General features: G+C 38.2%; 1 protein-coding gene across 3 annotated transcripts in view; it reads left to right on the forward strand.

Moving 5' to 3' along the window:
- lrrc4cb (leucine rich repeat containing 4C, genome duplicate b) overlaps window positions 1-27101 on the forward strand; it is an 81721-nt gene that overhangs the window by 22179 nt on the left and 32441 nt on the right. The window contains exons 1-2 of one of the 3 annotated variants that reach the window (XM_047363689.1): window positions 21215-21248; window positions 26700-26792. The exons of 1 other annotated variant lie outside the window; for it this stretch is intronic. The gene's annotated coding sequence lies outside the window, so the exon portion shown is untranslated. Of the gene's footprint in view, window positions 1-21214; window positions 21249-26699; window positions 26793-27101 lie in introns of those variants that run through there. One more of the 3 variants, XM_047363688.1, reaches the window with a different exon arrangement.

Raw genomic sequence — 27101 nt, forward strand, 5'->3', positions numbered from 1 at the left:
GGGTCCAACCTGGTACTAGCAAGGTGTACCTAATAAAGTGGCCGATGAGTGTATAATAACAGCATTGTCACCAAAAAGTGCCCGGTACTAATGAATGCAAGATTTATTTAGTGGTAACTGCGACTCAATATAGAACATTTGACCTCCATCCCCATCCAGAGAGGGAGCCATGTACAAAAGAGGGGTCTAATTGGTCCAAACGAGCCCGTCAACCAGAGCCGCCACAGGATGAAACAGTACCAATCCCCCAATGAATTCTGATCTCATCCCCATGAGCCACCCACCCCCTATGAACCCCAACATGAATCTCCCCTCAGGGCCACCCCCAACCAGGACACAGATATCAAACACATGCCCCTGAACCCAAACACCATGAATCCCCTCCCCACAGAGGCACCTTTGGATTGGACTATGTACTTGTAAAGATCACATAGACAAGAAGGTGCAATGCACATGTGCTTTATTGTTTAAAATCAACTGTAAAACATACTGGAAGCCAGTGGAGGGAGTACAGTACAGTAGTGATGTGATTATGTCTTCTGGTGTTATTGAACAGGCAAGCAGTGATGTTCTATTTTATTTATGCTATTTTAGTTTTGGAAATGTTTATTTCTAAAGGAGGAATTTAAATGTGCTTGAATTTGGAATATCAGACCTCCAGATGGAAGCAAAAGTAAAGATATCCATAAATCTATTTCCCATCGCAGTTCTTCCTCGGTCCATCTGCATGGTCATTATGTTATCAGCATTTAAGTTTTTACCAAAATGTTGCAAATAATTCAGTTCAATTCAATTCAATTCAGTTTTATTTATATAGCGCCAATTCACAACACATGTTGTCTCAAGGCACTTCACAACAGTCAGGTACATACATTCCAATTAATCCTAACAATTGAAAAGTGCAGTCGGAGTTAGCTTTTTATTCAAATTGGATAAAAAGTTTTTCTATCTAAGGAAACCCAGCAGATTGCATCCAGTCAGTGACTTGCAGCATTCCCTCCTCCCGGATGAGCATGTAGAGACAGTGGACAGTCACTGGCGTTGACTTTGCAGCAATCCCTCATACTGAGCATGCATGTAGCAACAGCGGAGAGGAAAAACTCCCTTTTAACAGGAAGAAACCTCCAGCAGAACCAGGCTCAGTGTGAGCAACCATCTGCCACGACCGACTGGGGGTTTGAGAGAACAGAGCAGAGACACAAAAAGAACAAAGAAGCACTGATCCAGAAGTACTTTATATGTGAAGAAAAAGTAAATGTTAATGGATGTAGCTCCTGTAGTCGTTTCACCTAGAAAGAAAGAACAGATAAACTCTGAGCCAGTTTTCAAGGTTAGAGTCTGAAAGAGAGCACATAGAGTTAGTCACAGTAAAAGCTCAGTCAATTTCCATGTCTAGGAGAGAGAAAGGGTTAAACACCAAAAGACAGGGCTATGTGGATCATCGGTAGAGGGTGAGCATTAAGTTGTTGCCAGCAGAAGCTCGGACAATTCCCCTCTCCAGAAAGGTGTCACAGGTAGACAGAGCCAGGCCAGGTGTAGCTTCTAGGAAGAGAAAAGAGAGAACAAGGTTAAAAGCTGAAATAACAGCAAACAATGCAAAATTGGAGAGTAGTGTGAGAATGTAGCGAAGAGGGTGAAAGTGGTCGTTATGTCCTCATAACGACCATAAAAATAGGACAGTACTGACTGTCCGTGGAGACTTAAGTAATAGTCTAGATTACATTACAAGATAAACTATCTGTAGCCAGGGAAAAAGCTGTTTGAGTTATGATGAAACTGTCTAAAAAGTCTAAAAAGAAGAAAAAAAAGTCTTGCAACACGAATATATAAAATAGCTTTTATTGTAAACTGTGTTTTGATTTGCGGCCCTTCAGGAACCTCACGAGTTTAACTCTGAAATTTGTGGGTTTAACAACAACAATCCTCTTCTATACACTTACAGATACCTCTGGCGTTTTGACCTCCCCTATTTTGTTTCCTTCTTTCATGCGTTGTGAAAGTTGAAGTTGAGCCGTGTATCTGTAGTAGGTTACTTTAAATGACACTGCCACAGATAAAAGTAAAAATATTTTGGTGTTTTTGATTTACCATTATTTTGTTTAATCCCCAGTTTATTATAAAAAAAATATAGTTCTTTTCAGGCTTTTAAAAAATCTCAAACCTTTCTAAATTAGGAAAGCCTGTTTTTGGATCACTAAGGTTAGTCAGATTGACCCTCAGCAGATTGTGTTTGTACAAATTTCAGTGCCAGGCCAGCAAGCAGTTGAAGTGATATTTCATTCTTTGGCAGAATATTGAATCAAGAGACTGACTGGCAAACAGACATCAGTTTTGCTGAAGCAGTGTGCCTACAGCTGTAAAGCTTGCATCATTTGCTTCTTTGTGTGAAAATGTGAAAATCTGAGCTCTTCACTGCTTTGGCTTTACCCACAGCCCAGGGCTTTATACACCAGAAATTTTGTGGGTGGATGTCCTAATGTGTTCTGCCTATAACATTTTGTGGTTGGGTTTATAGTGCTAATTAGACTGAGACTCACAGAGGGCAAAGAGGAGAGAGTCAAATCCCACCAACACTTTGTGCAGCACCTGAAAATACTGCTTCAAAATGCATCAACAAAGCAGAATCCAGCCAACACTAATGAGAGCAATGCGAGTTTTCTGGTATTTGATGCATTAAGTTGAACCCCACTGTAGGTGAAAAAAACCATTGGGAGGGCTTTGCCTCATGGCACAGACTCATCTCATTGTCTGCTTATCAGCATTCAATTTACTCCGCCTTACTGAGATATTCCCTTCGAGAATTAGGGATAATAACTGAAGTGATGACTGGCATGATGAGTCTGTATCTCCCTCATGTTCAGTGCCCCCTTCCCCTCTTGCTTTCTCTCTTTCTAACTCCCTGCAAATCTATCAATTTCCCCACATTTTGATGAACATTTTATCTCCAGCCAGTTTATTTAGCTTAGATGTGTGTGAATATCTTACCACTTAGAGCCATGCACACATGGACCTTCATGTTACAACTTAAGAGGAACAGACAAGGATTCATGATTCATGGTGGGAGTTAACTGAGTCAGTGTAGGAATGAAATTAATATTTAGTTCATTACTGCTCTGGCAACCACCATAGACCGGAGTTTCTGGAGTCCACTATATTGGTTTAATTGGGAAAGATAAAGGCCTGGTAACTGGTGCCAAGACAAACAGGACTGAAGAGAGATGGTAAAATTGCAGGAATGACAAACTTCTCTTTAGTGTGTTTTTTGTTTTGTTTTGCCTTTACTGTTTTGTGGAATTAGAGGGGCTCATAAAACGCGGCAAGAACATCATCTTCCTCAATTGTCATGCATAGATTTCCCTGGTTGCCATAAAAACCTTTTGCTCCTTATTTTCAAAGGAAAAAATTGGAAAAAAAAAACAATTTCTCATGATGCATTCATTAGGTCTTCATTGCTCAGAATTACTAAAATACAATTTTTTTAAAATAAATTAAGTCAAGTGTCAATGAGATTATAAGAATAAAGTAGGTTACCACTCTTTGATGTTTTCCTTCTGTGTGGTTGATGCAACATCATTACATGTAGATGCCCTAAATCAGAAGTTTTTGCAGATTATTCTCCTTAAATGCTTCAGTTCATACTTTCTAACCAATATTTAGTTTTTACTCTTTGATTACAGAATTACGACAAACTTACAGTGTTGTTAAACCTCTAAAATTGGAATTAGTATGACAAATTTAGTAAATTTTTAGGGAACGATTAAACAGTCAGAGTTAGGTGCGTCTTACTTTATGAAATTAACGTAACTGTAGTTTGCCTGCAGATGTGCACACACAGTAGGTTGCTTGAAGTCCCTTGTCGTAATACTTAGATGAGTGCTTTTTAGCGGACTATACCATACGATGAAGGACACATTTTTTTTTTTTTTTTTTTTTATATTATTATTTGAATATTTAAACCTGTCATGTTGTCTGAATAAATTTAGAATTTACATGATAACCTTAAATCTAATGTTCACAGCTTCAACAGCTACAACCATCACTCATGGGCCACTATTGTACATTACTATGGTGTTAAGATAACTCATAAACCAGAAACAAAACAGGCTTTACCACTTTAGCCAGAAAATAAAGGTTTGTAGCTTGTCATGGAATCCTAAATGCTGCTTCAGTATTTTATTTGTTAAATGGCAAACCTCCAGTTCAGGACAGTTTAATATAGAGTTACCAGATTTTTAGTTAGTTATATGTTTTTAACCAAACATAAAGTTTAGGAAAGTATTTCCATCAAACAAGACAATAACTAAAATCGTTGCATTATGGTGAATTCTTACCTATCCAGCTAACAGTATTTTATATGCTAGTTCTAAAGGGACATTTTAGGTGCCAGGTGAACACATTTTGCTTGTCAATTCAACGCACTTTGTCCCCACTGCGAAGAAAACCATAAGTCACTTACACTGACAAAATGGGCTTTGTAGAGCATTTGACCCCTAATTGCAAGGGTAGTGGGTCATTCCCTGGTCTTTCCAGTTGGTGGTAAAGCCCTTCCACACTCACACATCAGCCACCTTTGATCAACATATGTTCCTAAAGGAAAGATGCATTTTAAGGGTTTAATTACTATTTTTTCATCAGGGAATTAGATTAAAAGCTAAGGATTATTGTCATAAGTAAACATTAAGGTTTAGGTTAAAAGAGCATACCTTGCTTGGTTAAATTCGTCTTACCAAAAATTGGTGTTTTTAACACTTATGACCATCTGCCTACTAGACAATTAATTAGCCAAAGACTCAACATGTTAATTTGTAATGAAAACAATCACTGTGTAAAGCACTAGGATTCAGTGAGTGTAAAACACTTCTGTGTAGTACACAGCCAAAGCAAAATCTTGCTGGCTCATCTAACTAGCACCTGCAGCGTGGACTTTAATTATCCAGGCAGGAAACACTGAGACAAACAAGGGAGTTGCCTTTATCACACATTTTGAGCCCATTAATAATGATCGAGAAAGCAGTGCTGCTTGACCACTGTACCCACTGCTTGTTGTGCCTCAGCTTTATTTAGCAGGTCCTGTCGTGTGATTGGATAAGCATGCATCACTATCTCCAATATTGAGTTTAACAGTGTTTGATAGAAAAACTTTACGTACATCAGTTTTAAAACAATATCTGAATAAGAGACACAGTGGGATTTTATATGATAGACCAAAACCAAGTTCTATATTTTGTGTGAAAAGTGTGTTTTGCTTTTGTGTATTGTTCCCCTGAGTAAACAATTTATAAAACAAGCTTTTTGCTTTTACATTGATATACTTTGATAAAATTCAGTGCAGCCAACTGTTTCTTAGAAACCCCCTAATTGGTACATTATGAATGTGTGTATTTTTTATCCCAGTATTAGTGCAGCTGTTCTGTGCATTACACTAACAACAAAACGAAAGTATACCAAACATTTTGCACAAAGTTATGAACCCTACTTTCAACTCAGCAAAGGTTTATTGGTGAGTCACCAAAATGGTTGAACTAACTATGTCCACTTTACATTGTGTTTTCTGTTACTGGAATTCTATCTAAATCTAATTACTAACTTATTAATCAGTAATTTCTCTGATAAACGCCTCAATTTATTAAAACTGAAGCCAAAAACATCAACTTCTCATTCAGGAATCGGAGACCATCATATTCATGATTGTGTAAAAAATTATTTAACATGATTGCCTAACTGCTGACAGCTGACAACAACAAATTATTACTGCTACAACATTATTAATCAATTATCCACAAATAATATTTTAAATTTTTTTTAAATGTAGGTCAGACTAAATGGAATTTTTTGGCTCTGGAAAACATGATGTATGAAAGCTTTACAAATGTTCTAGTTCAAAGAAAAATATTGATTACTTTATCACACTGTCAAGAGATTAGTAATGACAGAAATTCGTCACAGACAGAATAAAAAGTAGTGTTCATTTACCTGAAATATGTCAATGTGAGCCAGGTAAAAAAGCATCACATCTACTCACTAGATTACCTACCAGTATCATCCAGGAGTGGTTTGTCATTCTTGGACAGTGATGATATGTCGACTATGTATCATGAGTCATTTATTACAGCAGAGCTCTTCTAAGGGGCATATGGCCATGTTGGATCAGAGCCATGCTGCTTAAGGCGGGGTAAACGGATGGGTAGAGATTGGTGGTGCATTAGCTGTTTAGCTCTGTATCATGTTTCAGTGGTGTTCTACAGCAAGCTTTACTGTTTATCCATCAGCAGTAAATAAAACAATAATTACATTTTTTGCTCTGTGATAGTAAATAAGTCTTCTTAAGGGCTCGAGGTAGTCACACTGTAAATACAGATTGTCTGTGCATGAAGAACAGACAGAAAACTGAAACAGAGAGATAGAGAGGGCTTGCAAACCTTTCAAATATCCTTGGCAACAAAATGCTGCATTGACATGGTGTTCAAAGGCAGTTTGCCCCAACACACAGCTAATGCTATGATCAGCAGTGATTGGCTAAGTGCACCAGAGAAAAAGGTGCTGCAGAGCTATGGAGCTGTTGATGGACTGTGTGTGTGTCGACTGTTGATTATGAGGAGTCTGTGGTTCCGTCTATTTCATATTCATGAGCCAAATGGTGCACGTTGTAATATTCATGGACAAATTAGACGTTCAAAACACCAGTGTGAGGCTGAGGCTGTATACAGAATGCATCGGGCCTTATAAACTTCACTTTCACTTTAAACTCACACCTACTGGATGGTTTGGAATTTTGTTCCTCCCCATACTTGATCCCACTGCTGATGTCCTTGCTGAAATAAGCAACTGATGCTGAATATGTCTTAGAGAGTTTTTGTGGTACAGGAATTTCTCACTGTTAGTGTTACAGCATTTTCTTCATCATCTAGCCATTGTTTTATTATTTCTTTCTGTACAATAGCATCCTGTTTTCTGTTCAAGAGGTTGAGAGCAGACTGGCTTGTAAAAGAACAGCTTTGTTCTGCCTCTCTGATCAGCTGGCTTGCTAGTCGTCGGGTGTGAGCAACAGAAGTGTGTCCAATCAAGCTGAGCCCTGTTTTAAAAGACCCTGCAGTCTTTGGCCAGAGGCCTTGTTTATGACCCAAAATTGAGGAGATGAGTGTGGCCCTGTTCCAAGCCTGATAGCATAAAATATATTCAGTTTGAGAATATCCAGAGGACAGTGAAGCTCAGCAAGGAGGCCCCATGAGGCACCTTTACATGCGTGACTGTGTTTACGTGTGAGTGAGAGAAAGTATGTGCGGTGTATAGGATAAGAGAAAACTTTGTAAAACTCCTAACCTATTATATTTAGTTCAATGTACAATGAACAAAGTAAATGAAAATTCCAACTAAATGATCAACATCTGCTGAAAAAGGACAAGAAATAAAAATAAAATACCAAATTGGAAACAGGAACTTAGGATGAGCAGGCGGACGATTTCTTTAATAAAACAGAAAAACTTACAGGTCTTGGGCAGGATGAACAGGACATGGACCACAGACAGAGAAACAAATGGAGGGAGACTGGTTTACACAGGCGGAGCTGAACACAGGCGCAGCTGAACTAGGACACTAAGAAACTGCTAACCAAAGGGAAAAGACTAACACTGACATGAGAGGAAAAAAAAAATCCAAATGCATAAAGAACAGAACACAAGAATAAAATAAGAAACTAAACGCAAAGGGATGAACTAGTATGAAAAGACCTAAATTATGTAAAGAAAACAACAAAAAAACAAGGAAATGATAAACAGACAATCATGACAATTTTAGCTTTTTGGTCACAAATCATCAAACAAACTTTTTTTTTTTTATCAGACTAAGAAAACTTGATTTAATACAAAAATAGTTTTTTTAATTCTGATTTTATTTATTAAGAGAAAAAGGCTATTTTCACACAGAGCCCAGTTGGTTATGATAGATTCAAATAAATGAAATAATCATTTGAAAACCACTGTGTATAATCAGGTTGTCTCTGGCTTAAAATTTGATTGATTGATGATCATGTATGACAATGGAAGAAAAATTGAAGAAAATTAAAAAAAATCTGAAAGGGGGAAAATGGATTTTCAGGGCACTGTAATTAAAGCAAAATGCAATCACTTCACAATAAACATATGCAAATCTAGATTAATCACTGTGATTATTGCGGTCTATTATTGTAATAGTGAGGATTTATGGCACATTTTACCCATTAGGTGATCAGAGTGTTTTAGCCCACACTGACTCAAATTCACCCGAGAACACATCCACATTGGGAAGATCACAATTTTTATTAAATATCATTATATGTGTAAAAATCTCTTTTGGTGGGACACTTTTAGAAACATTTTTAAAAATTAAAGATGTTCTGAGTCCAGTATATTCGATGGATTCTTCCGAGGGCTGGTAAACAAATCATAAGAGTTCGTCTGTAACTTTTTCTATATTGTTGTTAACACACACACACACACAGAGAGAGAGAGAGACAAACAAACTTGAGTAAGTTGTTCCCTCCTTTGTAGAGGTAAGAAAAATATTATATGTGAGGAGTTTGGAGGATGAGTGACTACCTTAAATGTTTCTGGTGTGCGCGCTTCAAGCAATTTTTTGTTTGGCATGAACTATCTTGATCAGTGGAGTGCTGTTTATTTTAATAAATATGAAATAACTCATATTTTTTACTGATCTTATCTAATACTCAAACTTCATTTTTTGAATTGAAATCTTGAAATAAATTATGTTTGTATTGATATTCCAATTATTTAAGAGACATGCATATTTAAATGTGGCATTCTGCCTTGAGATAAAAGTGATATGTTGTTCTATTTCTGTAGAGTTCTCCTTTTCAAACATGATACATGCCTCGTAGAGGCAGTTACATCCATCAGTGCCACAACCCGACAAACTGGGTGCTGACCTCAAGTCAGCTTTTTTGACCAGTTTTTGGGTTGTTGGATTTTAGTGGTGTGTTGGCACTGGAGGGGATCTATGCCAGCACGATTCACAGTTTTGCCTGCCTTATGGTGATCAATAGCCATTAGCTTGAAACAAATAGTATGTTCTTTGAATGACTGCCAGTTCTCTTCTTCGTTTTGACACTGAGGCTTACAAATCCTACTTCTAAATATGTGTCGCTCAATTAAAGCAGCTGCTTCTACTCTCTTGTTAAGATTGAATTAAGTGGATTTTATCCAATGAGATTTCAACAGTTGTTTTTGAGAATTCAGTCATTATATGAAACTTTCATTGTTTTTGTCATGTTTAAACAACAGCTGTTGCCCTCAATTCCAGTAAAGCTGTGAGGCTTTGCAAAATAGAAGACAGGGGTTTGTAAATAACTGTGCTCTGTTTTGGTCTTCAGTTTTCTGCCAAGTTAGTGGCAAGAATTCATTTTTGGGGCTGTTTTTTGGATTCATGTTTAAATATTAATACGCTTAACATATGGACATTTGGAATGGAGTCTCTATAAAAGCTGCTTTGACTCAAGCAGGTAAATTCGTAGAGGAGAAATGATCCCTATGATGCATTTGTGGAAGACAAAGACAACTACTTGCAGAGATATTTCAGATAGATATAGATATTTCAGATTTATTTTCTGTCCTTAATTTTGACAGTCTTATCCATCAGCTTGACAGTCACTTAAAGGTTTACACATTAACATGTAAGAACTCATACTAAAGTTAATAATTTGCTTGGCTATGCACAGCTAAATCCAAACACTTCTGCTGTTGCTCTAAATTACAAAGCTGTAGATATTTTTCTCTCCAATTACTACATTGTACATGATGCAAATGCTGCTCTGGTTAAATTGATTTTCTTTCATGTCTCTATTGCAGTTTCCATTTGTCATTGCAACAACACATAATAGGTTGTAAACCAATTCACATACATCTGTGCCTTGGCTGTGAAGTTATACAGATACACAACCATACAAACATGGAACCGCCCGTGCAGTGTTCTTCACTGAATACCAGGAACAATGAAACAATAAAAAACATCTTAATTTGTCATATATATTATATTATAAAGTGGCTTCATATTCATAATGCTCCATCAGTGTAGATGTAATGCATTAATTATAAGATGGATTTTGCACCGCAAAGATTTGGTCAGTCAGCGGCCCACTGTGCTCAAGGTTAATCGTGTTAAATTTTGTTCTGTCTACTACCAAGGCATAAGAGAGAAGACGATTGGAGCAATACCACAGCACCATTCACTTTTATTGGAATTATTATGCATTTAAGCAATCTTTTTATTAAACATTGATTCTTCTTTGCAGAATTCCTTAACACTGCTTTAAGCAGTTTTTCCAGTTATCTACATAAGAACTGCCTTTTCTCCTTCTTCACTAATATTACAGCTAACAGGAAAAGCAAAGCAATAGATTTACTGAGGAACTAAGAGAAAAAAAAAGACTGGATTAAATGTTTTGATGAGCTCTACCCTTGGAAGAGGCTCTTGGCTGTATAAGATGAAAATAGGCATTTGACATTGTAAAAGGACTGCAGATAGAGGAAGGCCATTTCAGACATCATCATGTTGGCTTGTCTCAGTCGTTTAGAGGATTGCTTGTGTAATGCCATCTGTATTCACGGGATGAACACCCACTTTTACACCAAGGCAGAGAGAGAGAGAGAAAGAGATGAGAGGAGCAACAGTGGCTAAGGCCAACTTCTTTTGCTGTCTTCAGTTCACTCATGTATGTCTTGCTTTTGTCCTTTGGAATCAGGACATGATATATGGAAAAAAACTGCAGTTAACATATGAGGGGTAGTTGTTAACCTGATCCTGAGCTGCTTTGAACTACTTCCTGACACAAAAGACTCAAGAAATTATTTGCTCTTCCCTGGCTAAACTTTAAGTTGATCTGTAAAAGACTCTAAATTCAGATTCCAAATTACAAAAACTGAAACAGATAAAAAGAAAAGGCATTGTAGATGCTTCTAAAGTTCTCGTACTCGTCGTCTCGTTCATCCGAGACGAGGTCACTGGGGCAGCAGTCTCAGTAGAGACACCCAGACGTCCCTAGACACCTCCTCCAGCTCCTCCAGGGGGAGCCCGAGGCGTTCCCAGGCCAACCAAGAGACATAGTCCCTCCAGCATGTCCTGGGCCATACCCTGGGCCTCCTCCCAGTGGGACGTGGGACGAGGGTAGGGATTTTCGCTTTTTGGCTCAGCTCTCTCTTCACCACAATGGACCCGCACAGCATCCCCATTACTGCTTCAGCCGCACCAATCCATCTGTTGATCTCCCGCTCCATTCTCGCCTCACTCGTGAACAAGACCCCAAGATACTTTAACTCCTCCACTTGGGGCAGGAACTCCCCTCCAAGCTGAAGAGGACAAGCCTCCGTTTTTCAGTCGAGAACCATGGCCTCGGACTTGGAGGAGCTGATCCTCATCCCAGCAACTTCACACTCAGCTGCGAACCGTCCCAGTGCATCCTGTAGGTCTTGGCTAGAGGGGGCCAGCAGGACCATGTCTTCTGCAAAAAGAAGCGAAGAAATCCACTGATCCCGGAAACCAGACCCCCTCCAGCCCTTGGTTCCGCCTAGAAATCCTGTCCATAAAAGTTATGAACAGGACCAGTGACAAAGGGGTAGCCCTGCCTAAGTCCAACATGCACTGGGAACAGGTCCGACTTAGTGCCGGCAATGCAGACCAATCTCCTGCTTTACTTGTACAGAGACCGGATGGCCCCTAATAACGGGCCCTCGTCTCCGTACTCCTGGAGCAACTCCCACAGGGCACCACGAGGGACATAGTCGAATACCTTCTCCAGGTCCACAAAACACATGTGGAACGGTTGGGCAAACTCCCATGAGTCCTCAAGTACCCTGCATAGGGTGTAGAGCTAGTCCAGTGTTCCATGGCTGGGAACACTGGAGTGTGGACGAAAACCACACTGCTCATCCTCAAGCTAAGGTTCGAATATTGGCTGGACTCTCCTCTCCAAAACCCTGGCATAGGCCTTACCAGGGAGTCTGAGGAGTGTGATCCCCTTATAGTTGAAAAACATCCTCCGGTCAACCTTCTTATGAAGGGGGACCACCACCCCACTGTGCCAGTCCAGAGGCACTGTCCCCACCACCCCACTCTGTCAGTCCAGAGGCACTGTCCCCAACTGCCACGCAATGTTGAAGAGGCATGTCAACCATGACAGCCCCACAACAATCAGAGACTTGAGGTATGCAGGATGGATCTCATCCATACCCGAAGCCCTGCCACTGTGGAGCTTTTTAACCACCTCGGTGACTTCAGCCTGGGTGATGAAAGAGTCCAACCCCAAGTCCCCAGCCTCTGCTTCCACCAGGGATACCTGACAACAGGATTGAGGAGTTCTTCATCTTCGATGCACTCCGAGGTAAGCAGCTCACCACCCCCAATGTAAACAGTGTTGGTGAAGCACTGCTTCCCCCTTGTGAGGCACCGGACGGTTTGCCAGAATCACTTCGAGGCCAACTGGTAGTCCTTCTCCATGGCTTCACTGTACTCCTCCCAGGCCTAAGTTTTTTCCTCTGCCACAGCCCGGGCTGTGGCTTTTTGGCCTCACGGTACCCACGGTCAGCCTCCTCAGGAGTGCCACAAGCCAACCACGACCGATAGGACTCCTTCTTCAGCTTGACAGCATCCCTTACTGCCGGTGTCCACCACCGGGTTCGGGGATTGTCGCTGCGACTCGCACCGCAGACCTTACGACTACAGTTACGGGCGGCAGCATCAATAGACGATTTTAAAGTTGCTTACTCTAAAATAAAGAAAATGTAAAAAATACAACCTCTGATGTGGACTGTTTTTAGTCCACATCAGAGGTTGTGTTACAGAGGTATTGCAGATATTTAAAATGCACCAAAATTTGCTTTAACTCGTTCTCTCGCTCTACATGCAACTATCTATGTATACCACACCTCTTGCCCATTTATAATGAAGACTGTGGAAAAGTAGAAATCTTTCCTTTTTGTCACCTATTGTGTTGAAGTCAGAACACTGTAACTAAAATATAGTAATGATGTGTTCTTATCCATAATTTGTTCTATAATGTGTTTAAAATAATGTGTTTAATGTGGTTAAAACGACCAGGCTATCAGCCAAGAGAAATATGGCCCATTTTTGTTTTTGTCAGATAGTTATAATTTCTAAATGTTTCACTTCTAAATTATTCTTTGTTTAGTTCACTATTTCTGAAAAAGTATTGTAGATACAGCCACACCACCAAAACTAGCTTCTAAATAATTGTGTTATTTGAAAGATTTTCAGAATTTTGAGAAACATGTAACATGGTTTTCTGGTAATGCTTGCAAAGTATGGGTAATTCTAGAGCCTAAAGCCTAAAATGTTGACACAGTAGTTGGAGAGTCCTTGAATTATCATTGAATACTTCCCCCACCTCCTGGTGATCCCAAACACACTATCAACACTTAACATCGTTTTGACCCTTTTTGTCTGGTAAAAAAGTTTTGCTCTACCATTTATAAGTGCTTCACATACTGGAATTACAATCCTACTTACTCTGCCTTTGGCTTACAGGTTTATTTTAGTGGTCTGAAAAGTGTATGTTCACAGTTGTATCATAATTCTGAAATGTTATTTTTGAAGCTGCTGGCATTTCTGCAAAGTTCAAAGGGTGCCCCTGTGTTTATTCCACTGTGTTGATTCCACACAAGCTATTTCAATGCAGGTCTTAAAAGTGGAAAGACATTTTTTTAGAATTAAGCCCTTTCTAAGTTTTCAGTTTCTTTAAGATAGAAAACACACTGGGTGCTTTTAAAAACAAATGTATGTAATATTACAAACATTAATATGTAAAATATCATCCAAGAAAAGCAGTTTTTCAGTGTAAGAGACTGGCTTTTATTTTGGCATGATCTTTACAGAATTTACGACTCCTGAATAAAAAAAAGGACTCAAATGTACCCAAATAAAAAACATTTTATTACATGTGTTACCATTAGTATTAAAATTTATCTCACTAAGGGAACAGTGGACTTCAGCGTTATTTTAGTTCTCTGCCTTCTCTGAGGAGATGAGCACATTTCAGAACTGTAGGCAAAATTATATTCTTGGTGACTTTTCTAGCTATTGCGTCAGTTGTGCTAAGGAAGCAGAGACTACAATGACAACAACATACCTAATATCAAGAAACGCAAAGAAAAAAAGGATGACAAACACTTGTCACAGGCACTTGTGTTACAAGTGCCTGTTACATCGATTTTTTATGATAAATCCAATTACATTTATGGATAGGAAACATTGATAAAATATTTCAAAAAGTAAATTCATGCAACTGAAATGAACAGTTGTTGAAATATATGGTCATAAATCTGACTAAAAAGGCATTACCAGACTTCTTTGCGATTTTGTTGCGCTCTTTTATGACGTCAAAGGGGAACCCTCGCATGTAAACTGACTGCTACAATGGCAGCAACACATACAGCAGCGGAGACTGTGAAATTTCTTTAGATATATTTCAGTCACTAGCAGAGAGAGATGCAGCAGAGTCAGGAGAAGAAAGTCAGCTGTCATCGGATGGCAGAGCACATGCGCTGCGGCTAATTCGACCAGAGTCTATTTTCGCCGGATGCCGGAGCACAGCCGGGGTCAATATGCACACCGCACCACCATGAAAGAGAACGAGAACAACATCAGGATTTTCAAAATAATCCTAGACAGATTAGATCTCGATATATTAATAAATACACTATACTACATATTAAATACATGTGTATATATTAGCAGTTGTTTACATTAGATCAATTAGATCAGTTACTAGGTTAACCAAGGTATTATAAACTGAGCAATTAAACATTAAATGCACCAAATTTTGCAACAAATGTAGCTTCGCTGCACTCAGTGTACTCACCATTGTAGAACAAAACACATGAAAATATCTGGATGCATAAAACGAAAAATGAACATACAGTTCAACTGGTTTAACCTACACAGAATGAGTTGTTTTCGACTTGCTACCGCATTTATCACTAGCTTTTATTGTGCAATCTTTGTATGGTTCTTGGAGATTCTTCAGGCTTCACAGCAGACAGGACTGGACTGGAGCAGAAACAGTGTAAATCCCGGGTAACATGAAATACGGCACTGAGTGAAACAACCGGAGATGAAGTGAGCAGCATGGAGCAGCAGCTGCAGACACAAGGTATAATTCAAGATCTGAAGACACTTCCTGGTGTGTCGTTTTTTTGTGTCATTAGAATCTTTAGAGAAACATTTATATAAATATATTGTATGCACATGTACTTTATTTTATTTGAATAATAATAATAATTTCAGATTTTTTATTATTAACTTTAACTGCCAATATCTAAATGACCTTTTGCAACCAGGAAGTGTTCTTACCTGCTGAGCTTTGATCCGTTTAGCAACAGCAAGTAACAACGTTTTCTTTGGCGATCATTTCTCATCAGCCAACCGCGTGGCCATAGCATCTGCTTCAACATTCTTTTTTTTCTGTAAGATATCCCGACCTCTGACATAATTTCTCTTGCAAATTCAGAGGTTTCTTGTTCAAAGCAGTTTGCCGAGAAGCACTCTGATCACAACTGGCTGTGCTTGGTGGGACCAGCCCGTCTGTCCCTACATAGTTTTTCAGCTCTGATCCAGGCAGCTCTGATCCTCTTCATTTCAGGAAATCCGTGCAGACTAATGGCTGCTGTCGTAGTATTGCTGCCACCACCAGCAATGCACAGTTTCACCATATTAATGCATTTTTTTAACACAACTTGGCTTCTGCCTGAACCGTTTCTCATTGACACTCATACAGTGAATAACCAGAGACTTCCCCTTTGATGTCATTTCCGGGCAACTTTGGACTTTATTTAAAAATTTAACATTGAAATATGCTTATTTTGTGTCACAATTCTCTTTTATCTCTTCTTTTATCCTATCATGTCAATTACTGCCCAATTCCCTCAATATTAAGAGGTTTTCTTCCAATTTCCGCATTTGTGAGAAAAGCGTGTCACAGGCACTTTAACAACTCCAGTCAGGAAGAGGGTTAAAATTATCTGCCAATTCTACCTAAAGAGACAAATGTCTGCCCCATTGACTTAATGTTTTAAGAAGTCATGGTTGTGTCACTTACTGCCTTCTTGTGGAAAGAAAGTCATAATACAATTCTATTTCCAATTTGTCACAAGCCATGTAGGGCAAAATGCTGAAAGAAGATGCTCTGGCTAGATGAGATCAACATTACATTTAAAACACTATGTATGGTGAAAACCTAACGCTGCATATCACCCTGAACACACCTCATGTTTAAACACAGTGGTAACAGCCTCAAACTATCATTCTCTGCCTTTTTCTGCAGAGACATGGCATCTGGTGTGATTTAATAGGAAAGTGAATGGTAAATACAGGCAAAACAATGAGACAACATGTTAAAGGCTGCAAAAAAAACATTCACTCAGGTGCAGTGGTTTGGGGCAGCTTTGATTTCTGGCACAGATGGTGCAGACAGAGATGTAGTTCAGCACATCCTGTTCAAGGTATGTCCACCATAAATAACTGTGGATTAGGCATGCAGTGTGGCTGACTCCAGGGTGACAAGAGAAACGAGAGGTGTGAGCCCAATGGATTAACTGAGAATGGATGGAATATGGGATATATCAAGGTTCTCAAGATCCCAGGAGAGAGCCCCAGTGGTGCAGGACTGGAGAAGAATTAATTCTGGTTCGTCAGGGGTATCATCTGAGGAGAACTATCAATAGAGAGCATCAGGTTTCATATTTCTTGATCCAGGACGATAAGTGATGGTGAAATTGAAATGAGAGAAAATCAAAGACCAACGTGACTGTCAATGGTTCAGGGGCTTAGCAGACTACAAGTTGGAGAGGTTCCTATTATCATTCCACATAATGATTGGCTGCTCTATGCCAGTGTGTCCACTACTCAACGGCAGGTTTAATGGCTAGTGAAAAATGTTTGGAGAAGAATGCACATGGTGAAGCTTACCATCTGAGGGAGAGCCTTGGGACAGGATTGCAACCAACACCAACATCTGTTGCATCCACTTCCAGGATAAACTGGAATGCAGAATTTAGATGGATGAGAATGGAAGATATGGAGAATGTTTTCTTTAATTCAGACAACGCATTATCTGCCTTGGGAAAAAAAAATAGATAGAGTTAGAGGTGTGAAGTGAGCAGCAACCAGATTGAAATTCCTGATGAAGCATCTATAAAAAATTAACAAACCCTAGAAAGCACTGGAAAGTTTTCCGGACAATTTTGAACTGCTTTAATTTTCTCAGGATCTGTCTTCACCTATCTAACCTCAAAAACTTGGGGGAGTCAGGTTTAGCCTAAACTGGCTCAGTTATGGTTGAGGTGCAAACACACCCTCCATTTCTGTTACCTGTGCGACCCCTTCTTTTTTCCAATGGATATAATCAGTCTGACAGAGAGAGGTGCCCCTTATCCTTGTGGTTTTTAGTATAACAATGGCCACCAGTGGGCTTTATCAGTTGATTATTTTACTTAGTACCCCTACACATAGCCCATTCTAAAATGGCCTAACTCTAACAATCAGTAGTTCCATCTAACCTCCTCAACAACCCAGCACCATTCCAAGCCCTCTGTGAAGTGCCTTGAGACGATATGTGTTGTGAATAAATAAAACTGAATTGAATTGAATTTAAAAAAAAAACAGAGCTAAGAAAGGGAATCGATGGTTTGTGGAATCAATTAAAAGTTTAATTTCCAATAGAACCCGTCTTATATGGGATCTATGTTCCGCAAGCTTCTGGAAACGATGAGGATATCATAAAGATAGATAAAGATGAAAATGTTCAGAAAGTCCCGGAAGGCATTTTTTCCACAAAAAAACCCTGCCTGTACAGGAGAACAAGGGCGAATTAGGCCTGCATTCAGGGATTCACTGATGTACTATTCCATGGGTTCTCGTACTGGGAGTGAGAGATTGTACAATAAACCAGACAAAAGGAGAACACCAGGAAAGAGGTCAATGGAGCAATCATAGTGGCAATGAGGTGGGAGAGAAAGAACCATATTTTTGCTTAAAACCCCCTGGAGATCATGGTATTCAGTAGGAATGCTGGGATGATTAAGAAAAAAAGCTGTTTTGGTGGATCAAGGGGAATCCATCAAGTGTGAGTGTGAAACTAAATATCTAGCATAGCCACGGATCTCCTTGTTTTAATTTCAAAAGTCTTTTAGCAGATTATCCGTCACCAGTCTTTTGTGAAAAGATTATTTGAATAATTCAAGGAACTCATGATAGATTAACAGATGGATAGTGTTTTCACGTTATAGCTTCTGCTCACAAAAAAGCATTGTCCACAGCAGTCCAATGATGAAAGAAATCCTGCTAGTGTCATCAGGGAAAGAACAATGACAGTGGTCAAACACAAGCAACTGGAGCAAAAACCCAGACATTTATCGAGCTCCTCAGAGAACACCTCAAGGGTAGGGAAGATGGTGTCCCGGAATTCAGGAAGCATGAAGCCTTGATAGCCGAGGAGAATACCTGTTTGGAAAGGCTGGTGTGTAATTCTCATGCAGGCAACAGTTACGGACACTAAAGAGAAGTTTGAACAGTTTATTGCTACAACTGAGTAAATTAATGTTTCTTCCGGGTTCACAGGATACATTTGGGATGGCACTGAGGAGGAGACATACGCTGTAAGTATAAAAGTAGGATGTGGCTGAAATATGATGAAAAAGATAAAAAAACAGTTGTCGTGAGAGGCGGTGGAGCGCTGGAGGGTGGACAGACAGGTGAGTGATGGTGGATGGTTTCTAAATGGTCCTGACACCATGAACCATGGGAGCAGCAAGAGGAACATCAAGGAAATTCATATATGAGGACTTGAGATAAGTTCTACAATGAACTTTGAATCCAGGGACTGGGTACGAACTGGAAAACTGGTTTCCTGAAAGAAGGACAACAACGAGGTAGCACAGGAACGCCATGAAACAGAGGAACTGAGAAGATGTAAGCCTGGTTATGACTCTGTCATTTTCTACCACTTATTCCATAATGGGTTGCGGGGGAGCTGGTGCCCATCTCCAGCAGTCTATGGGCGAGAGGCCTGGTTATGACTCATGTAAGCAAAACAATCTGGCAAATGCCACAGGGAATCCACTCCTCTGTAAGCCCCTCCTGATTGGGCTTGACAAGGTCCAGCTTTGAGGAAACACCTGCCAGTCACACCCTGTAATCAGAGGAGGTAGAGACATACACAACAACCTGAACACAGCCTTGTCGATCTGACACAAGTTGCCCAAAACCCCAGATGGCAAACAATCTTCAATGACCATGTGAAGAAGTAACAGTAACTTTTATAGAAAGATAGAGCACAAAAAAGACTAAGGAAGGGTAATCATTGGACACAAATTGAGAGTTCATGTGATGAAAGAAATTATTTTCAAAAGGGAAAGTGGTTAAAACATGATTAGCTTTGTGTCAGCATTGTTTGCAAGCCTGATTCGGTACAACCTGCAGCATTTTACATGTATCTTCCACAAAGTCACTTTAGTATTTAGTAAAACAGTGTGTTTTACCAAGAGGACCATTACAGTTGTTATGGTTTTTGTTGGCAAGAGATGCAGTATAACAGTATAGGCTTTCATAGTGTGTTTCAAATCCATGGCTTTTTGTATTTCTAAGGGGATTGTTTGAAATTGTCTTCTTTCTCCTAATTTGACTGACCAAATATGTCTTCAGCAGTTGTGTGTCCACCATAGCCAGACTACTAATTGACTTTTAATGTTCCATGTTGCTTTGGTGCTGCTAATTTTAACAACCGGAAGCAGGAGGCCAAAGCAGCGCTAATGGGAATGTGTTTCTTTTATACAGTGTGCAAGATCAGGTTAGACCAATCTGTGTTCCATTAAATGAAATTTTAATGTTTAGACTTCACCCATGGCCGATGTCTTAACACCACAGGAAACAACCCACATACAATGCAGATGCTTTATGGTACCCCTGCATCTCCTTCTCAAAAGGTATTCTGTTCTAAACATGTAAACAAGCAAATCTCATGTATATCCAAAACTAGCGATTGCTGCTGGAAGGTGACATTTCTGCATCGGTATTCGTAGATAGGTGTACAAAAAAAGCAAGCTGGAAGTCGTCCCCATTGAGCTTACCTCTGCCAGAAGGACTATTAGTCTAATGGTTGCAATTAAAATGCACGTTTTAATTGCAACAACAGACATCCAATAGCATTATTTTAGCTCAAACCTTTCGCACAGCTATCAGAACTAGACCTAAACAGGCAAGCCTGCTGTTCAAATATAACTCGTAGTTTCACCTCTTCTCCCTACACAGACTGAACAGTGAGGTATTCATTAAACCAAACTTTAAAAAGCTTATAATTTAAAGTTATTATTATTATTTAGAGTTTGTGTAAATTGCATATTGGCTAAAACACTGATTAAATTCTACATTGTATGTACTTGTGTTGTGTGACACATATGCACATTTTTTAAAATGCATCATTCAAAATGTAAATTGATGCATCTAGCTAATTATTAAATGCATATTCCTACAACAACAATAATGCTAATTTATCTTCTAAATTAAAGATTCTGTGAGATTTTCAGTCTAAAATATCGGCGACAGTTTATTATTTACATGTTATTTATAGGTCACATTGCACATTTGCATATTTCTATTTTGGATTAATTCTCACTTGAGAAAACTGTTACCCCATGCACTTGCTGCACTAAAGCAGACCTCAAAGCAAGATGAGGCATTTAACATAAAAACATAATTTATAAAACCCTGAAGCAAGAACGCTGAAAAGAAATGTCTCCTTTAAATATTGTACATAGAAACCCAGTCTATCATAGCTCATTCCATTTTAGAGCAAGCTCTCATTTTAATTACTACACATGGTGAATTAGCTAATGAATAATGAATGGGTTCCTCATACTAAGTGCTCTGACTGCTAATGCACTAGCAAGTCCGTCACTCTACAACCCTTTCACACACTGCCAATGCTGCTTTCAGATTTTGTCCCTTTTACCATCCTCTACCAAGTCTGATTCACACACAATTTCTCCCCATCTCTCAGCATTTCTCCGTCTCACTGAGATTTGATTAGATTTTCTTCTGTAAGGAATTATTTAGAGATGGAAGTAAAGAATGGGAGGGAGACAGAGAAAGGCTTCAGGAAAGAAAGAGATGGATAGTGGTTCTCGAGGGAGTGAGAGAGAAGGAGAAAGGTGCTTCGAGGAAAGAGAGTGGAAAAGGCTTCCAGGATTAAGGTGAAGTGCAGCTGCACACATGTAGAGAGCCCATGAGAGACAATGTGCTACATGTGCTTAGAATGCTTAGCATCAAATTCTATGTCTACAAATGTGTGGAAAATGTAAGCTACCAGTCAAAATGTTGGACACACTTTTTCATTCAGTTGAATGAGAAAATATATCCAATCTTCTGACTGGTAGTGTATGTAACATGGAACTGCACATTCACTACAGCTCCCTGATCATACAAACATGTCAAGTACTGAATCAGAGATTATGTCTAAATTGTTTGATTTATTTCACGTACTTCCCTGTGTCTGGTTCTACTATGTGCTCCTGTACAACCAGTACAACTGCTCTTCAACATTCTTTATTTGGAAAGTCAAAATATAAAGTCACCCACATTTTCTTTGAAGTTTTAACAGTAGTAATATTTTTTACCCCTAAGAACTGTTTCCTGCTCTGCAGTATGCATACATAAATTATTTGTGTTTTTAAGGTGAAGAAAGAAAAAAATAAATAAACAACTGGCAAGACCTATGAATAAAACTTTAAATAGTGACTCCCAAATGTGTGCCAACCTGTTTAAAGAAAATGAAACTGAAAAAAATACATCTTTCAGATGGAAAAAATAAATAAATAGAAACTCCGCAATAACCTATAGATAATCGTTAAACCAGAACTTTGTTGAAGCACCTGTATATTCAGTTTCAGAATTTGCTTCCAGTGCGACCCCTTCTATTTTCCGATGGTTGTAATCAGTCTGACAGAGAGAGGTTCCCCTAATTGTTGTAGTTTTTTAGTATAACAATTGCCACCAGCGGGCTCTAGATGGACAAACTTTATCAGTTCATTATTTTACTCAGTACCCCTACACATAGCCCATTCTAAAATGGCCAAACTTTAACACTCAGTAGTTTATTCTAACCTCCCCAAAAACCGAGCACCATTCCAAACCCCTTGTGAAATGCCTTGAGATGACATGTGTTGTGAATTGGCACTATATAAATAAAACTAAATGGAATTTAATTAAATTGAATTTAGTCCTTTTTGGAACTAGCCTATTAGCATCCATTCTTCAGGGGAACCCATATGTTTTCTGTTAAATTCCAAAATTATGTCTTCTCATGAAGTCATTCTTATGTAAATCTGTGTGCTTGGACTCACAATGATGCTGAAAAACAACAGTATCTCTATATTTATGGGAAGAAACTTGTGCCATCAGAAACTGAATTTGAATTCCTCAGACTGAATTTGTATTTGTGTAATTTGAAATTAAATGCATTGGTTTGAAAATGAATATACTGAGTCGTAACTGAAACTGAATATAATGGTTTAAAACTGAATTTGTTTGGTTTGAAACTTGCTTTGCTTTGTATTGAAAATTCAGTTTGATTACTTTCACTTTCAGGTCTGAAATTCAATTTCAGTTCCAAGATTCAGTTTTTGTGTCACAGATCCGGGTTCTTAAAGCCACAGATTAATCAAACACAGATTTACTGATTCACGGAAGTCATTCACTATTGCTGTGTCCAAATTCAGGACTGCATCCTTTGACGGAGATATTTGTAGGCCGATAACGTCCTGGATGAGGCGACGAATCCTATCCAATCTCCAAGGTTCCAACAAATGTGTCCTTCTTATGCCCTGATTTGAAGGATAGTCTGGTGTATCCTCCATGTCTCACCTTATCCCATGATTCATTGCGGGTCGAAGTAGATGGTTCAAACGGAAGTAGCAAAGGCCGGAGGACCGAAAAGCTATGAATAAAATTGGATATATTGCACATTCTGAGAAACAACTGAACTTTTACAATGTTTTTAGACAAGAATGTAGTTGTGTAAACCTAAAATATCTGATCAGTTTATCAAGATATCGCTTAATTGCACAAATACGCCCATGTATTCGTCCACTGCGCAGCCGGCTTGCCTCGCCAGCTGTCAGCTGACCGGGTAGTTGAGGTGAGCTAAATCCTCAGAGAACAGCTGACTCCCAGCACATTGTTTTCAAAATCCCGCTGGGTTTCCCCAATGGGTGGAAGTTAAACAGATATAATTCAGTCAGATGAAATCTAATATTAATGTTTTTGGTTTATTTACTATAATAATAATAATAATTATAACTATTCTCTACAAATAAACTGATTTAAACGTTGCTCCTAAAGTTAATATGTTAGTGTTTAAGTTGTTGAAAGCTTTACAAATAAATTAAACATATGGTATTTGTCATCAATGTATTTTATCTAGTGTTAGATTTGTATATCTATGAACACAAAAAATATTTTCAACATTTTAAATGGCTGAATAATGAACAGATCATAAAACAATATCATTTTAAAACAAAAACGCATTATAAGCCATCAGCAATATGTAAAAGGGTAAATAAACAGTACAGAAGAGACAGCGGTATTAACCTTCAGGCTCCATTTGTTCGGCTACTGCTCTGTGCTTCACGCTAACACGGTTGCTAGGCAACAGCAGTTACGTTGAGGTAAGGGCAAGAGAAACGAAGACCGACGTAACACAAGCGGCACACTATACTAATCTGGCATGTTTAGCTAATAGCTACAGGTAGCATAAGTGTTACTGTTTGACCATCATTTGTTTACATGACGCTTCTTATAGATGCTCATTTGACTTTGTGATTGACATCCGCCAAGCTCATGAATGCTGCACTGCTCCAGCTCAACATGCCGTAAAGGAAGTTTAACCAAATGTGAAACGTAAATCGATGAATCTATGTTTGATTAATCTGTGGCTATCCTCAAGGACCCGGATGTGTGACACAAAAAAAACTGAATTTTGGAACTGAAATTGAATTACAGATCTGAAAGTGAAAGTAGTCAAACTGAATTTTTAATACAATTAAATACATTTTAAAAGCAAATGAATTCAGTTTCATACCATAAAATTCAGTTTCAGTTTAGTGAAATACATTTTCAAACCAATGCATTTAATTTCAAATTACACAAATACAGATTCAGTCTGAGCAATTTAAATTCAGTTTCTGATGGCAGAAGTTTCCTCCCATATATATTAAAAAATGTTTTGGATCAAAATTAATATTGTTCATAATTCACCTTGATAAAAATCCTAGTTCCATCTGAAGAAATAAATCCCAAGGCATAATACTGCCACCACCATGTTTGAGCGTAGACATGGCTGTTTTTTTGATACTCAATGTTATTTGTCAAAAGTAGTTTTTAGAATTATTTTTTTTTTAAAGTAAACTTTAGTTTGATCAGACCATAACACCTCAGGTTTTGGGAGGTTTAAGCCCAGCTTGGAAGTTTTCTTTAGAAGAAGAGCCTATGCTGCTTTTTAGCCTAGACAGATGAATACAGGACATTCCTGTCACATTTTGAACACAACCAATCCTTGTTTGAATTTCCTGCAGCTCCTTTAGAGATCCTGTCAGTCTCTTGTCGTAATGTCCAATTTGTAAATCGATACTGTTATTCAACATTTTCTCGAGTTATTAATGGCTGTCTTCATTGTGCCCTTGTATATTTATTATTTTGTGGAACTTTCTTTCCTCTTCTCCTGACTGATACCATTCTAAAATTACATCATTTTAATCCTTTATAAATTCTCCATAAATCAAAGACTCAGTTAAGGGATGCAAATGTGAAACACTCAAAAAAAAAAAAAAAACGCTGAACTTTATTTGAGGTTAATTATGTTTACCATAATTATTGTACATGTGAGCTCAAAAAGACTGAAGGATGAATATGAATAAGAAGGTGTTTCAGCAAAGTGTTGGTTTATGTTTGTACACTGTAATTTGATTATTACACCTTTCCTTTTTTTTACATTTCCTAACAGATTTTTTTGCTTTCCAGTTCAATATTACAAAAAAAGCACATTATTTATGGAAAAGGTTTTGAAATGACTTATTTTATCATATTTTTTTATACTCACAAAACCTACCTTTTTAACAAGGTTGTGTAAACCTTTTAGAGACACTGTAGGTTGATTCTAATAGCATAAATCATGCTTTAATTTCCAAACTATGACAAATGAAAGCAGAATCCAACTTTAACTGTCTGTCTTTACTATCCAATCCAAACAATGTACGGCTGAACTTTGATTTTTCATATTATCTAAATTAAACTTAGTAGTTTTGGTTTTTTTAACAAACCAACATGGCCAAACGTAAACCAACAGTCTGTTGCACTAAACTTTAAATGAAAAAATGATAAAAGCGTTGTCCCATGAGTCTGCTTTGGAAGTCAGTTTGTATGACTCTGGTACTTAAGTCCTGCCACTAAAATATCTACCACTTTCCTTGCTGCATATGCTTTATTCATAAGGAAACACTTCAGAATGAAGAGAGCACTTGCTGTTGGTGTCTGAAGTTGCCAAGGCTGGTGTGTCCCAGTACAAACTCAAAATGACACCTTACACATATGTATGTTAAAACAAAACAGCATTTGGCAATATTTGGTGGAGTGGAATGTGTGGCTGTCATTACTAATGGCTCACTAGAATGGTCTTGATGTGTATTTACCTTTGCTTTATTCAAGTCTTTTTTTTTATTTGTTTATATACTGCAGCCTCTGGACAGTATGAATACTGGCAAAAGCTGTTGATTAGTTATGTATGCTTTTTAACAAACATATTTATTTATTTTGTTATTTAGGTATTTTTATGAAAGTCACTGGCAACTACATTTGATAGACAAATATGTAAAAAACCAAAAAGGCAACATTTGATTTTGATTTCTTCTGAACAGAGAGAGAAATGGCATGCACTTAGATACATTAGCACCACTCAGTCTGATTTCAAGCGAGTTAAGTGACCTGGAGAGTCTAAAGTGCCCGTAGGTGTAAATGTGTTTTCCTGTCTATGTGTCATTGCTGTGATAGAATGAAAACATGTCCATGGTGGTTTTCACCCAATGGATCACTGGAAAGTCTCCAAATCCAAGGGGCAGTTAAAGTAACATCTATGGAAAAAAAATGCATATAAACAATTCTATTGACAGTTTCACTATACCTCATGCAGTATTTGCTGTTATTTAAAGCTTATCAAAAAGGCTTATAGAAAGGAGTCAGAAGACCAACTAATTTTGCATGAAAAACTTTTAAATACTAGTTGTAGTAAATACATCTAACTTCATTATAGAAAAAAAAAGATTAATAGTCATCTGCTTTTGAACATGTTTGGTCATTACAATTAACTTGCAGTTTGTCAACCCAAGTCAGAAAATGTCCTCCATTCTGGCTCAAACCCAGTTAATGTATTTCCACAAACCTAGCCCCAACTGTTTTTGACTGGTTTGAAACATTAAAAAAACCTATAATTGCTGTATGACACCCACGTGGGTAGTGTGTCGTCACTATGGCTACTTGCCATATGTGTAGTGTTTGTAGAATTTGTTTGTATAATGTGACAAGAGCTGCTGACAATGGGAGAATCTCATTGAACTGTAGCATCCCTCAGGTCATTGTTTTGGTTTTCTGAACAGGAAAATGGATCTGAATCACAGCTGGCAGCTCTTTTAGGAAAAACAACCACTGTGACCTACACACCCAGCTCCAAACTGTTAAAGGGGGAAACAGTGAGTATATTGCAAACACGAAGCAGTATTTGGCAGAAAAAGTCTCAAATATTTTTTTCATACTTAGGTTAAATTTAAAAACTAGGGTGAAAATTGGACTTTAATTGATCACAATGTGAACATATAAAAAGATACTGCCCTATGTTTTCTAAATGTACAAATAAACAAATTTATTCATCAGCATGGATATAGTAAACCATGCAATGTTTTAATATAGATGTCTCCCCAATGCATGTTTTATGGGTTGAGAAAATCTCTTCAGAAGGAATGTCTAAGACTATCCCTTAACAGTAACAAATGCTGTAAACA

This window comes from Girardinichthys multiradiatus, chromosome 4, assembly GCF_021462225.1.
Source record: "Girardinichthys multiradiatus isolate DD_20200921_A chromosome 4, DD_fGirMul_XY1, whole genome shotgun sequence".
Classification (NCBI taxonomy): Eukaryota; Metazoa; Chordata; class Actinopteri; order Cyprinodontiformes; family Goodeidae; genus Girardinichthys; species Girardinichthys multiradiatus.